This window comes from Cryptomeria japonica, unplaced genomic scaffold (assembly GCF_030272615.1).
Source record: "Cryptomeria japonica unplaced genomic scaffold, Sugi_1.0 HiC_scaffold_879, whole genome shotgun sequence".
NCBI lineage: Eukaryota > Viridiplantae > Streptophyta > Pinopsida > Cupressales > Cupressaceae > Cryptomeria > Cryptomeria japonica.
Genome location: NW_026729600.1, coordinates 5,363 through 15,000, shown reverse-complemented (window position 1 = coordinate 15,000; position 9,638 = coordinate 5,363). Strand labels below are relative to the sequence as shown.

General features: G+C 59.1%; 1 non-coding gene across 1 annotated transcript; it reads right to left on the bottom strand.

Annotated features, from left to right (window-relative positions):
• Positions 1-3,450: 3,450 nt before the first annotated feature.
• LOC131872908 (5S ribosomal RNA) lies at positions 3,451-3,569 on the bottom strand. Its single transcript, XR_009370969.1, has one exon. It is a non-coding gene; the product is annotated as a 5S ribosomal RNA (ribosomal RNA).
• Between the last annotated feature and the right edge of the window lie 6,069 nt (positions 3,570-9,638).

Here is a 9,638-nt window from a genome sequence, read left to right as displayed (position 1 = left end):
GCTGGGTTGCGCGCCCTGGTGGGCACCATGGTGCGCACCAAGGAGCGCTCCGAAGTGTGCTCCAAGGTGCGGCCTGCACGAAGTCGGAGCCCGGTTTGCCCCGGGTGTGCACCTCGGGTGGGCACCTTGGTGCGCATGCCTTGCCTGGGCTGCGCACCAGGGCGGGCTCAAGATGGCACCCGCGTTCCTTTTTTTTCACTATCTTTCAAAACGGAAATTTTAAAATCTCATTTTTTTTTGCCTTTTTCTGGAAATTAGTGAAGGCAGCGCATCAAAGGTGCGCACCTCGCTGCCCACCACGGTGCGCAACGCCGGTGGGCACCCGGGAGTGCTTCGAAGTGTGCTCCAAGGTGCTGCGTGCACGTTGTCGGAGCCCGGTTTGCCCCGGGTGCGCACCTCGCGTGCACCTTCGTCGGGGTGGGCACCTTGGCTGGGTTTGCCCCGGCTGCGCTCCGAAGCGGGGTTATTGGAGCGCCGCCTCTTTTTTTGTCGGAGCGTTTGGTGGGGTTTCTCGCATTGGCTCTTCCGAGGCCCGGTTGCCACCCTGGCGCGCACGAAGTCGGAAGTAGGGTTAATTGCCCGGGTGCGCACCTTTGCCAGGGTGGGCACCTTACCTGGGCTGCGCACCAGGGCGGGCTCAAGATGGCACGCGCGTTCCGTTTTTTTCACTATCTTTCAAAACGGAAATTTTAAAATCTCCTTTTTTTTTTGCCTTTTCTGGAAATTAGTGAAGGCAGCGCATCAAAGGTGCGCACCTCGCTGCCCACCTTGGTGTGCTCTGAGGTGCGCACCCGGGAGCGCTACGAAGTGTGCTCCAAGGTGCGGCGTGCACGTTGTCGGAGCCCGGTTTGCCCCGGGTGCGCACCTCGCCTGCACCTTGGCCGGGGTGGGCACCTTGGCTGGGTTTGCCCAGGGTGCGCTCCGAAGCGGGGTTACTGGAGCGCCCCCTCTTTTTTTGTCAGAGCGTTTGGTGGGGTTTCTCGCATTGGCTCTTCCCAGGCCCGGTTGTTGGGTGCGCTCCCACCCTGGCGCGCGCGAAGTTGGAAGTTGGGTTAATTGCCCGGGCGCGCACCTTCGCCAGGGTGGGCACCTTGGTGCGCACACCTTGGCTGGGCTGCGCACCAGGGCGGGCTCAAGATGGCACCAGCATTCCCTTTTTCTCACTATCTTTCAAAACGGAAATTTTAAAATCTCGTTTTTTTTTTGCCTTTTATGGAAATTAGTGAAGGCATCGCATCAAAGGTGCGCACCTCGCTGCCCACCTTGGTGTGCTCCGAGGTGCCCACCACGGTGCGCAACGCCGGTGCGAACCCGGGAGCGCCCCGATGTGTGCTCCAAGGTGCGGCGTGCACGAAGTCGGACCCCGGTTTGCCCCGGGTGCGCACCTCGCGTGCACCTTGGTGCGCACACCTTGGCTGGGTTGCGCGGCCTGGTGGGCACCATGGTGCGCACCAAGGAGCGCTCCGAAGTGTGCTCCAAGGTGCGGCGTGCACGAAGTCGGAGCCCGGTTTGCCCCGGGTACGCACCTCGCGTGCACCTTCGCCGGGGTGGGCACCTCGGCTGGGTTGCGCGCCCTGGTGCGCACCAAGGAGCGCTCCGAAGTGTGCTCCAAGGTGCGGCGTGCACGAAGTCGGAGCCCGGTTTGCCCCGGGTGCGCACCTTCGCCGCGGTGCGCACCATGGCGTGCACGAAGTCGGAGCCCGGTTTGCCCCGGGTGCGCACCTCGCGTGCACCTTCGGCGGGGTTGCGCGCCCTGGTGGGCACCATGGTGCGCACCAAGGAGCGCTCCGAAGTGTGCTCCAAGGTGCGGCGTGCACGAAGTCGGAGCCCGGTTTGCCCCGGGTGCGCACCTCGCGTGCACCTTCGGCGGGGTTGCGCGCCCTGGTGGGCACCATGGTGCGCACCAAGGAGCGCTCCGAAGTGTGCTCCAAGGTGCGGCGTGCACGAAGTCGGAGCCCGGTTTGCCCCGGGTGCGCACCTCGCGTGCACCTTCGCCGCGGTGGGCACCATGGCGTGCACGAAGTCGGAGCCCGGTTTGCCCCGGGTGCGCACCTCGCGTGCACCTTCGCCGGGGTGGGCACCTCGGCTGGGTTGCGCGCCCTGGTGCGCACCAAGGAGCGCTCCGAAGTGTGCTCCAAGGTGCGGCGTGCACGAAGTCGGAGCCCGGTTTGCCCCGGGTGCGCACCTCGCGTGCACCTTCGCCAGGGTGGGCACCTCGGTGCGCACACCTTCTCAATGTTTTCTTGCCTTTTCTGGAAATTGGTGAAGGCAGCGCATCAAAGGTGCGCACCTCGGTGTGCTCCGAGGTGCGAACCCGAGAGCGCTCCGAGGTGCCCACGAAGTCGAAAGTCGGGTTAATTGCATTGTTTTCCCCGGGTGCGCTCCGAGGTGCGCAACATCGGCGCGCACCAAGGAGGGCTCCGAAGTGTGCTCCAAGGTGCGCACGATGGCGTGCACCTCTGGTGCGCACGATTCGGAGCTCGGTTTGACCGGGGTGCGCACACCTTGGCTGGGTTGCGCACCTTTTGTGCGCTCCAAGGTGCGCACGAAGTCGGAGCTCGGTTTGCCCCGGGTGCGCACCTTCGCCAGGGTGCGCACCTTGATGCGCACGCCTTGGCTGGGCTGCGCACCTTGGTGGGCGCCATGGTGCGCACCTTTCGTGCGCTCCAAGGTGCGCACGAAGTCGGAGCTCGGTTTGCCCCGGGTGCGCACCTTGGTGGGCGCCATGGTGCACTCCGAGGTGCCCAAGATTGGTGCGCACCAAGGAGCGCTCCGAAGTGCGCTCCAAGGTGCGCGCGAAGTCGAAAGTTGGGTTAATTGTCCGGTTTGCCTCGGGTGCGCACCTTGCGTGCACCTTCGCCAGGGTGGGCGCCTTGGTGCGCACACCTTGGCTGGGCTGCGCACACCTTGGCACCCGCGTTTCCTTCATTTTAAATTTTTTTTTTTTACAATCTCTCAAGTGGGAAATTCTATAATCTCAACTTTTTTTGCCTTTTCAGGAAACTTTTGAATGGAGCGCATCATTGGTGCGCTCCGAAGTGTGCTCCAAAGCTCTCTCCAGCTGCGTGCACCTGCCCCGGCCGCGCACCCGGCCCCGCCCAGCTTCGCTCACCTGTCCCGGGCGTCTGGTGCGGAACCTTAGAGTAAGAAACATCACCGTGCACCTTGGCCAACGTGCGCGACTCGACCGAGCGCGCACTGGCCGAGGTGCACACCGATTTCACCTGGGTGCGCGCGCAGCACCTCGGGCGCACCGGGGTGCGCGCACAACGCCCGGGTTGCACCGTGGCCTGTGTGCTCGGGGTGCCTCGGGTGCGCGCTCGGTGTCGCCCCCCGCGCGCGCGAGGTAGTGCGGGCAGCGCACCCCGGCCCGGCCCGGCCCCGACGAGAACGCAAACGGGCAAAAGGTTTATTCAAATAGCATTGCGACGCCCGGCGAAAAACTAAAAAAGGGTGCAACACCGGGACTTCCCGGGAGGTCACCCATCCCAGTACTACTCCGGCCCAAGCGCGCTTAACTGCGGAGTTCTGATGGGATCCGGTGCACTAATGCTGGTATGATCGCACCCGTTATGAGCTTGTCGCAGTGTGTACTTAGCAAACCGCGACCCACGTGCGAATCCACCCCGGCCACCCACCCCCGTCGAGGTGCACACCCTCCCTCGCGAAGTGCGCCCCGTTCGCCAAGTGTGAGCCCTGCCCGGGTGCGCGCACCTTGCTAGGGCGTCGGGTGTGCACCCGGCCCGGCCTACGTGCGTGCACCTGGAGGGGGCGTCGTGTGCGTGCAGTGTCCCGTCTGCAACGCGGTGCCCACACACCACCTCGGGCGCAACGACCTGCGCTCACATGTGGGCCGAGTGCACCTTGGTGCATGTTCGGGGCGCCTCGGGTGCACGCTCGATCTTGCCCCGGTGCACCAAGGCGCTCGGTTTGCCCCGGGTGCGCACTTGGTGCAAGGTGGGCACCCAAAATAGGGATCAAGCACCAAAACACAAGTTTCGGGATGCAAAATGGGACCCAAGGACCACAAATGCGTTCCAAGACCCATGATGGGTCCACGAGAACAAAAATGTGTTCCGAGACTTAATAAACAAATATTGGGTTTTAGGAGAAGAAACATGCTCTGATGCCCAAAACGAGAATCGACCCCGAAAAGGCCACAGGCCAAAAGTGGGATGCGAGACAAAAAAAAATGGGACCCGAGGACCAAAATTGGGTTCCCAGGTCGAAGACAGGGCAACCGGACAAGAAACGACCTCTAAGGCTCGAAATGAGTCCCGACGACTAAAACTTGACAAGAAGCACCCATCAGGCACCCAACTCGACACCCATGGGATGCCGACCCACCCGGGCTTCCACCTAGCACACCTTGGCACCCACCCACCCTCGCACCCAACCTCGCACCCAACTTAGCACCTTTGAACCCACATTGGCACTCACCCTGACCCTGGCACCTTGGAACCCACATTGGCACTCACCTTGACCCTGGCACCCACCTTTGCACTCACCTTGGGACCCACCCTGGCTCCCACCTCGGCACCCACCCAGACACCCACCTTGGTTCCTTGGCACCCACCTTGGATCCTTGGCACCCACCCCGACACCCACCTTGGCACGCAACTTGGCTACTTGCCACCCACCTTGGCTCCTTGACGCCCACCCCGACAACCACCCCGTGACCTACCCTGGCTAGGGTTGGTGCACACCCACCCTGGTGCCCACCTTGGCACCCACCCTATGACCCACCTTGGCACGCACCTTAGTACCCACCCCGTTACCCACCCTAGGACCCACCCCGTGACCCACCTTGGCCAGGGTGGGTGCACCCACCCTGGTGCCCACCTTGGCACCCACCCATCCTAGCACCCAGCCTGTGACCGGGCTTGGAACCCAACCTTGCACCCGCACCCGTCTTGGCCAGTGTGGGTGCGCACCCATCCTGGCACCCACGTTGTGACACACCCTTTAACCCACGCACCCTAGCACCCACGTTGGCACCCACCTTGGAACCCAACCTAGCAACTTGGCACCCACCCCGTGACCCACCTTGGCATCCACCATAGCAGTCGCCGACTTGGCACCCACCTCGGCACCCACCTTGACACTTGTGGACCCACCTTGCCACTCACCCTAGCATCGACCCATCCTAGCACCCACCCTGGCACCTTTGCACCCTAGCACTCACCCATCCTAGCACCTAACCTGTGACCCACCTTGACACTCACCCTCGCACCCACCTTGGAACCCAACCTAGCACCCACCCACCCTGACACCAACCCTAGCACCTACCCACCCTTGCACCCACCCTGTGACCCATCTTGGCACCCACCCATCCTACCACTCAACCTATCACCCACCTTCTCACCCACCTTGGCATCCACCTTAGCACCCACCCACACTGGCACCTTGGCACCCACCTCGGGCAAGGTGGGTGCACACCCACCCTGGCACCCAATTTAGAACCCACCGAGCATGTTACCCACCTTGGCACCCACATTGCAGCCCACCCTAGTACCCACCCTATGACCCACATTGGCATCCACACCCTAGCACCCAGGCACCTCGACACCCGCCTTGACACCCACCCTAGCACTGAACCTGTGACCCACCTTGGAACTCACCCTAGAACCCACCCACCCTGTGAACCACCTTGGCATCCACCTTAGCACCCACCCACCTTGGCACCCACTCTAGCACTCACCCATCCTAACACCCAACTTGTTACCCACCTTGGCACCCGCCCTACGCGTCCACCTTGAAACCCACCCTAGCACCCACCCACGCAGGAGCCCACCTTGGCACCCAACCTAACACCCACGCATCCTGGCACCCAACTTGTGACCCACCTTGGAACCCACCCTAGTACCCACCTTTGAACCCACTATATCACCAACCCACCTTGGCACCCACCCTATGACCCTCTTTGGAATCCACCCTAGCACGCACCCACCCTGGCACCCACCATGGAGCGCACCCTAGCACCCACCCACCTCGGCACGCACCTCAACACCCACCTTGGTGTGCGCACTGCGCCAACCTCTCAAAGACCCTATGTGGTGCGCTCCAAAGTGTACACCTTTGGTGCGCTCCAAGGTGCGCACCTTTGGTGCACACCGAGGTGCACACCAAAGTGTGCACCGAGGTGAGCACCAAAGTGCACTCCAGGGTGCACACCAAGGCGTGCACCTTTGGTGCGGTCAATGCAAACGAATTCGGAAGTTGGGGTCGATGTCCTAATCGCTGCTGCAGACTACACGTATGAGAATCGGACAAATAGCTTTATATAGGGGAGGTGTTGCGTTTGATGGGTCGACTCCCCTGGTTGTGTGCACTGCACCAACTTCAAAGACCCTGTCTTGTTTAAGAAGTCAAAAGTTGGGGTGGATGTCCTAATCATTGCTGCAGTCTACGCATGTATGAGAATCAGACAAATAGCTTATATAGGGGAGGTGTTGCATTCGGTGGGTTGACTCCCCTGGTTGTGCGCACTGCGCCAACCTCAAAGACCCCGCATAGCAGAAGAAGTCGGAAGTCGGATTTTGGTGAGCACCAAGGCGTGCACCTTTGGTGCGGTCAACGCAGACGAATTCAGAAGTTGGGGTGGATGTCCTAATCGTTGTTGCAGGCTACACATGTATGAGAATCAGACAAATAGCTTATATAGGGGAGGTGTTGGGTTTGATGGGTCAACTCCCTTGGTTGTGCGCATTACGCCAACCTCAAAGACCTTGTTTTCGTTAAGAAGTCAAAAGTTGGGGTCAATGTCCTAATGGCTCCTGCAGGCTACACATGTATGAGAATCGGACAAATAGCTTATATAGGGGAGGTGTTGGGTTTGATGGGTCGACTCCCCTGGTTGTGCGCATTACGTCAACCTCAAAGACCTTGTTTTCGTTAAGAAGTCAAAAGTTGGGGTCGATGTCCTAATTGCTCCTGTAGACTACACATGTATGAGAATCAGACAAATAGCTTATATAGGGGAGGTGTTGGGTTTGATGGGTTGACTCCCCTAGTTGTTCGCATTACACCAACCTCAAAGACCTTGTTTTCGTTTAGAAGCCGAAAGTTGGGGTCGATGTCCTAATTGCTCCTGCAGGCTACGCATGTATGAGAATCAGACAAATAGCTTATATAGGGGAGGTGTTGGGTTTGATGGGTCGACTCCCCTGGTTGTGCGCATTGCGCCAACCTCAAAGACCCTGCATTGCGGATGAAGTCGAAAGTCAGAGTTTGGTGTGCTACAAGGTGTGGTCGAAGGTGCTCACCTAGGTGTGCACCTTTGGAGCACAGGAAAAGTGCCCTCCAAAAGTGCGCACCTTTGGAGTGCACAAAAGTGCCCTCCAAAAGTGCGCACCTTTGGAGCGCAGAAAAGTGCCCTCCAAAAAGTGCCCTCCAAAAGTGCGCACCTTTGGAGCGCAGAAAAGTGCCCTCCAAAAAGTGCCCTCCAAAAGTGCGCACCTTTGGAGCGCAGAAAAGTGCCCTCCAAAAAGTGCCCTCCAAAAGTGCGCACCTTTGGAGCGCAGAAAAGTGCCCTCCAAAAAGTGCCCTCCAAAAGTGCGCACCTTTGGAGCGCAGAAAAGTGCCCTCCAAAAAGTGCCCTCCAAAAGTGCGCACCTTTGGAGCGCAGAAAAGTGCCCTCCAAAAAGTGCCCTCCAAAAGTGCGCACCTTTGGAGCGCAGAAAAGTGCCCTCCAAAAAGTGCCCTCCAAAAGTGCGCACCTTTGGAGCGCAGAAAAGTGCCCTCCAAAAAGTGCCCTCCAAAAGTGCGCACCTTTGGAGCGCAGAAAAGTGCCCTCCAAAAAGTGCCCTCCAAAAGTGCGCACCTTTGGAGCGCAGAAAAGTGCCCTCCAAAAAGTGCCCTCCAAAAGTGCGCACCTTTGGAGCGCAGAAAAGTGCCCTCCAAAAGTGCGCACTTTTGGTGCGCACCAAGGCGCTGGTTCGGTCGTTGCAGGCGAGTTCGGAAGTTGGGGTCGATGTCCTGAGCGGAGGTGCAAACTACACAGGTGTCGGAATCGGACAAATAGCTTATATAGGGGAGGTGTATGCTTCGATGGGTCGACTCCCCAGGTTGAGCGCACCGCGCCAACCTCAAAGACCCTACGGTATGGATGAAGTCGGAAGTTGGGTCCGATGACCGATTCGATTAGTAGGTATGCTCATGAGGTCGGAATTTGGGTCCGATGACCTGCCATGTGCAGGAAGGCGAATGTTGACACTGTGCGTTGCAAGGTGCACACCAAGGCGCTGGTGCGGTCTTTTTAGTCGAGTTCGGAAGTTGGGGTCGATGTCCTGATCGGAGGTGCAAGCTACACAGGTGTGGGAATCGGACAAATAGCTTATATAGGGGAGGTGTATGCTTCGTTGGGTCGACTCCCCGGGTTGAGCGCACCGCGCCAACCTCAAAGACCCTACGGTATGGATGAAGTCGGAAGTTGGGTCCGATGACCGATTCGATATGTAGGCATACTCGCGAGGTCGGAATTTGGGTCCGATGACCTGCCACGTGCAGGAAGGCGAATGTTGGCACTGTGCGTTGCAAGGTGCGCACCAAGGCGCTGGTTCGGTCGTTGGAGGCGAGTTCGGAAGTTGGGGTCGATGTCTTGATCGGAGGTGCAAACTACACAGGTGTGGGAATCGGACAAATAGCTTATATAGGGGAGGTGTATGCTTCGTTGGGTCGACTCCCCGGGTTGAGCGCACCGCGCCAACCTCAAAGACCCTACGGTATGGATGAAGTCGGAAGTTGGGTCCGATGACCGATTCGATATGTAGGCATACTCGCGAGGTCGGAATTTGGGTCCGATGACCTGCCATGTGCAGGAAGGCGAATGTTGGGACTGTGCGTCGCAAGGTGCGCACCAAGGCGCTGGTGCCGTCGTTGCAGTCGAGTTCGGAAGTTGGGGTCGATGTCCTGGTCAGAGGTGCAAACTACACAGGTGTGGGAATCGGACAAATAGCTTATATAGGGGAGGTGTATGCTTCGATGGGTCGACTCCCTGGGTTGAGCGCACCGCGCCAACCTCAAAGACCCTACAGTATGGATGAAGTCGGAAGTTGGGTCCGATGACCGATTCGATACGTAGGCATATTGGCGAGGTCTGAATTTGTGTCCGATGACCTGCCATGCGCAGGAAGGCGGAATTTGGGTCCGATGACCGAGTTGATGGCGTGCCATGCGCAGAAAGGCGGAATTTGGGTCCGATGACCGAGTTGATGTTGATGGCCCGCCATGCACAGGAAGGCGGAATTTGGGTCCGATGACCGATTTGAAGGCGTGCCATACGCAAAAAGGCGGAGTTTGGGTCCGATGACCGAGTTGATATTGATGGCCCGCCATGCGCAGGAAGGCGGAATTTGGGTCCGATGACCTGACATACGCATGGAGTCCGACTCGGGGGCCGATGTTCGATTCGATGACTTGCATTGTGGGTAAAGTCGGAAGTTGTGGTCTTTGACCCGATTCGATGACCAGACTTCGGCTGCTTGAGAATCGGACAAATAACTTATATAGGGGAGGTAGTGTTCTCGAGCATCCTCCCCCCGTGCCCGTTTATGTCGATTGATGCTGGTGCTCGACTGGTTGGAGCGCTCGGATGCAAAAATCTTGCACCAGGATTTATCGATTGTGATGGACACGGC